At 39.0% G+C, this 6000-nt stretch overlaps 1 protein-coding gene across 1 annotated transcript in view; it reads right to left on the bottom strand.

Annotated features, from left to right (window-relative positions):
* The window catches only part of LOC124275368 (prostaglandin E2 receptor EP3 subtype-like), an 81742-nt gene extending 76388 nt beyond the window's left edge, over positions 1-5354 (bottom strand). The window contains exon 1 of the mRNA XM_046710892.1: positions 5193-5354. The gene's annotated coding sequence lies outside the window, so the exon portion shown is untranslated. The remainder of the gene's footprint in view (positions 1-5192) is intronic.
* Between the last annotated feature and the right edge of the window lie 646 nt (positions 5355-6000).

The raw sequence follows: 6000 nt of genomic DNA on the forward strand, positions 1-6000 counted from the left end.
CATGACGCTCATCAGTATCACATCCTATCCCAAGACACATGCTCTTGATGTCAATCACTGAACTGTCGGTTCCGGCGTCACGTAACCGGAATATTGACGAGTGTTTTTTGTTTGTTTTGGGTTTTTTAAACCTATATGATATTCTATAAAATTGCAATAATTGGCTTCAGTCTTCACGGGAGTTAATTGTGCATGCAAACCTTCAAAGGGCATGAAATACGAAAATCTAACGGTTTTGCAATCTCTCTTGAACACGTCCAGTCAGGGGCATAAACCCCTCGGTCTTATAATCAGGACATTTACAACCCACCATATGATCTCTACGTTTCTGGACTAAAACAGAGAAAACAACGTTCAAAGGTGTTTATACTGCCACTCAGAAAGTTCATTTTAAGACTAATCTGCAATCTTGGCCAAATACATAGTGTTAATAGCTGGACATATGGGTGCTTATGTATCATCAATGAACAAACACAATTTTGGGAACATGAAATTGTAACTTCAACATCGGAGAAATTACCTTTTTGTTTCAGCAAATAATTAGTCTGATTTGTATAATCTCATAAAACTAACACATTTTTATGATAGTCATTACTCGATTTTATAATGTTGATAGAATTGGCATTTGGATCAAAATAAGTCAAATATTTCTGAATATATATTAATCTTAAATCAGATAAACGTTCACCCTTAAGGAGTAGATGAAATTCATCTTCAATAACATTTTTGTCATTCAATTTACAAAATGAACTGTGTAATTAACTTTATTGTATCTTCGAGTTTCAACTGCTAAATTAAAATTGCCAGATCTAAATTTGGACAGTGCAAATCTGAGATGTAAAGAGGCTTTACGTGCAATAGAATATCTTTGACTTTGCAAACGTTCACGGCCATCCTCCCATTCAACTGTAATCCAAAACTGAGCTGACACCTATAGTTTAACATCGTCATAGCCAACACGACCCGTGTTTACATGCATCATCTGTATGTTTATTTTCACTTCCCACATTCAGTTGAATGACTGTACGTTAGATACAAAAGCACGCTTCAATCGACTCACATGTAATATACCCAGAATAATGCTAACACGTCTATTTAGCGCACCACATGTGTGCTGATGCGTAGGTGCATGTTCAAAGAACAACTGACATCATCATACAACCACACAACGGAAATCTAGTCTCTTTACGGCATCATTAACACATACCGACATGTTTTATGGCGAGTATTTTAGGATAGAGTGCAAGTGTCCAAACATGTAAACATGTTTTTAGAACAAGACCTGAGCACTAACTCATCCTTAACATTGCCATGCAACAGCAATCTATTCCATCGAGGTAATGTATCAGTATCAAGAACCTGCTGCAAGACTGGCATCATGAGATGCAGGTCTATTGCTTGCCATAGTGCAGGCTAGAAGTCATGCATTCGAAAATGCAACAATGCAAGTCGTGGGTGGTGCAGACATCGCAACGAAGGACATCAGCGAGCCAGTGATGACAAATTATTTATTGGTCCACAAAAGGATTTCTGTTTACATCAAACTGACACGATGTTCAAAGCGGCGTGAAATCAAATCTCAGCCGCACACACATCAGAGTATAAAATACATTGTGGCGCTAATATGCTAAAGCGCATTGTTTTCATCAAATGAGAACTGAAAATGATCATTTTCCCATGTGTATATCACTCTTCTGATTTGTACCATGCGCTCCCGTGCCTTTAAGTGAAATCCTACCTTGCCTATTACTTTGCATGTGTTTGTGAGCGTGGGGCAAAATACTGTTCCGAGAACACCGGGTGTCTTGACTGTCTGAGAGTGATTCATAAACACATCCATATGATATGGTCGGAACAGACCAAGGAACTGGTTTTAGAAGAGATTTCCTATAATAATGGAAATGGTTATATATGGCTTATGTTTATAAACTAAATTGTTTAGGTTCACTAATCAATAAATATGTCTTTAATTAAAAAACACTAGGATGATAAGTCGCCCTTGAGACTTCCTCCTGTCTCTGAGCTTAACGATAAATACTGGAAATGGATATCCTCACACTGTTAACACAACAAACCGGTCACAACTAAACTATGAAAACACAAAAAATGATATTACATCTTATAAGATCAGTACACAACAGATTGGTAAAGAACAACCGTTATGTATTTGTGTCCACCCTGCCGACGCTTATTGAAACACGTTACATCTTATAAGATCAGTACACAACAGATTGGTAAAGAACAGCCGTTATGTATTTGTGTCCACCCTACCGACTCTTATTGAAACACGTTATATCTTATAAGATCAGCACACAACAGAATGTTAAAGAACAACCGTTTTGTATTTGTGTCCACCCTACCGACTCTTATTGAAACACGTTACATCTTATAAGATCAGTCTGACTGACTGAGTTTAGTTTTACGCCGCTTTTAGCAATATTCCAGCAACATCACGGCGGGGAACACCAGAAATGGGCTTCACACATTGTACCCATGTGGGGATTCGAACCCGGGTCTTCGGCGTGACGAGCCAACGCTTTAACCACTGGGCTACCCCACCGCCCCAATAAGATCAGTACACAACAGAATGTTAAAGGTCACATGCAACCAAAAAATCAAACATAATTAAAACACAATTATCACTTATTCATGACATATATTATACATTGCTGGTTATGAAAAAACATATAAACAAAATTATAAGCGTACAATCGCAAATCAAAAGTGCAATATTGTGTACTTGGGTTTTCTTCCCAAGAAACGAAGCACCCAGGACACCGAACCCAGTCAGAGCGGGTGGGTGTGCACTCAAGTGTAACGGCTGGTTCATTTGCAGATGCCCTAACGGCTCATTGTGTGTTTATATATAGAGATGTTGGGTTTTGCACATGCTCATTTTTTGTGTACAACATTTTGCAATCAACAGACATCATAACATGTCATGTGTTCAAGTATCACACCTGCCTGTCTGTGTAATTACATAATGTGACAGAGACCGAACTCGGGCCATAAATCAATGCGTTTTGTTTATGGTGTTTAGCCTGATTGGTGTTAAGTTCAAATTGCATGTGGTCAGTGATCGAAGTTGTGTATAGAATATTGTCATTAGCAGACAGGCAGGCAGACACACAGGTGTCAATAAAACAAGACATTGAGTTTTGTCTGTGACAACGACATATCTATATCACAGTTAGAAATTCTGTCAACGCTAAATAATGACATTGCTTTTAAGTATCGAACTGAGAAAGTGACTCGGTAAGAAGAACGTGTGGTAAAATAGACAAATGAAATTATATAAACAGTTTATTTACTGTCATAACATATAAAAAGCTCGCGCTTGTGAGATATCAACAAAACATAAGGAAAATAGCTCACACCAAAGCCTTAACCGAGTATTCACCGGACAGCCCGCTTCCAAGTTGCGCGAACCTATTTCACTGCGCACGTTCTATGAGCGCAGCCCAGCTGTTGAAACCAGTTTTCCCCAGAAAAGTCGGGGGAAAATTAGTGAATCGTTTGAACTCCGATTTCGCGCGGTTTTTTTCATCGCGTTATTTTTCAACTTTATAAGTTGAATTTGCATTTTTGATGATTTGTTTCGGTAGGTCCATACCGAAAGGTATCAGAATCTGCAAGTTGTGTTTTACGTTGCATGTGACCTTTTTAAAGAACAACCGTTAGGTATTTGTGTCCACCCTACCGACTCTTATTGAAACACTTCACCGTTTCTCCACAACAGTTGTCAACATGCCACGTCAATGGCTCACACACTATCTACCTTTGGGGCTAACAAGCTCGTGTGTTGCCAATAAGCAGCCCCATGGGAACCATCATCCCTACCAGACGGACCTTGATAGATCTGGTTTATCAGGCTCAAAGGCTTATCCCTACCAGTATATCCTTGTGGTAGACAGTAGCGCTAATTATCTGGGGAGTGGGGAGGCGTTGTTTGACCCCAAATAATGTGTAGGGTAAACTCTGCCAGTACGCGAGCCTACGTGAATGGACATCCTTTCGTGCCATTTAGAAACAGCGATAGACTGACAACTAGTCTCTGAAATGAACACATTTTACAGACAAAAATGCTCAAAGTGAAAAAAATAAAATGTAATGAAAAGCAGCCCTGAGACTTTCTTCATTTTGAAGCAGAGGAATGACTTGTCATTTTGAATGACTTGCCACATTTTCTAGACTTGCGTGGGCTTTCTTAGATATATTTACTTCAGGGTCTGTATGACAGACTAAAACAATAGAAAGCAATGTGTCATTTTGTGTTTGCCTATCTTAGGGTTTTTGTTATACTTATGTGGTGTGTTATAAATACTACACCTATGTGTAGGTTCCTTTGTTTATGTTGGTGTTGTTGTTTTTTGTTTTGTTTTTATGGGGTTTTTTTTGGCTTTTTCTTTTGGTTGGTTTTTATTAGGTCTTATAGTTCATCACATTTTCCTAGTCGGCATTAATTATAATGTGGCGAGTTTCATTGAAAATTATTACTCATTATTAATATTATTGAGATTTATTGATGTACGGGTAATGAGATTCATAATTAGTATCTAACTGATGGCTCCGTCATACTGAAGTTATTTATTTCGCCCATCAGTATTATAGGTTATACATATTGCTCATGGCTTTCATTAATTATAAATAAATACAGGCCCACCCGTGATCAATCTGACGTACTATCAAGCCTTTCAGTCTTACATCCTTAAAAACGTAAGACAGTAAAAGACTATTCGACATGTCCTTCGGGATCGTCAAATCCATCAAATCCATCCCATTTGGCCTTCACTCGCGTCACACACTAACTACGATCTGTGTTCAGGAACAAGAAACCGCGTGATAAGGGCGTGTTCTATGTGCAAGAAGGCACGTCAGCAGCCGTTGCTCATAGTATAGAACTTGACTCAATTTCTTGAAGATTTAATGATTTAATGAACATTCACTCACTCACCTCTACAAAAAACCCATTCTGAAATAACCGTGACAACAGACTTTTATCTACCTGAAGCAGGTGATGGTTAATCCTTTCTGAAATCCCCCATATACGTAGACATTACGTCATTTCACTGTCTTCAAGATAAGTCCAGTTATGGGCAATTCATGAAAGAAGCAGTAACTGACTCATACACGAAATATGCACACTTCACCATATTAAATTCCTCCTCTCGTGATAGATACTCCATTCTTACCTTACGTTCGTGTTATATCAATTCGGCATCAGTGAGCTGAAAGGTGCGTTCGTTCTTTATCACGTATCAGTAACGTTATCTGTAGACGCAGTTGGTAGCGTGTCTCCCTGTCATGAATGTGTTCAACAATGTTTTCTTCTGCATATAGGTCGTAGTTGAAATTAGGTTCGCACTCAGGCTAGAAGTTATCCAGTTCATACTGTGTTGCTGTTATATGCAGTTGGGTTAACGTGACCCTATACATGTGTCTTAGATACGGCCTTAAGTCGCCTTATCTGGAACATGAGTGCGTCAGGACTGGACTGGATGATGTGCATGTGGCGGCTGAAATGAGTGAGTGATTTGGGTTTGTCGCCAGGTATTCAGCTTTATCACCGCGTCTCATGATCAGCTTAAGGAACGCAGGAAATGATGTATGCCTCCCACATTTCCACAGATAGTACTGACAAACCTTGAAACATAATCAGGTCGAACCGAGATTAGAGCCCCCGATGATAGGTTTCTAGCACACCCAAGGGACGCAGATATTCACAATATATTTCCACACTTTCGATGACGGTTCCACCTGTGACCCTACGCGGTTGATGACTCGTTAGTTATCCATAGTTTATGAGGCATGATGACAAAATGATAGACATGCTGAATATCTGTGTTGATTACATGTCTATTTCGAGTGCTTGCTCATATTGATTTATTCGATATATCTGTATGTTCAGAATTGCTTGTGTATTCATCTACAAAACGTTCACGCAAAGAACATGTTGCTATGCTGCATCGAGATAAACGTTGATTTATTTACACACCGGCA

The sequence above is a fragment of the Haliotis rubra genome, unplaced genomic scaffold, assembly GCF_003918875.1.
Source record: "Haliotis rubra isolate DU_JTF1 unplaced genomic scaffold, ASM391887v1 Scf2, whole genome shotgun sequence".
Classification (NCBI taxonomy): domain Eukaryota; kingdom Metazoa; phylum Mollusca; class Gastropoda; order Lepetellida; family Haliotidae; genus Haliotis; species Haliotis rubra.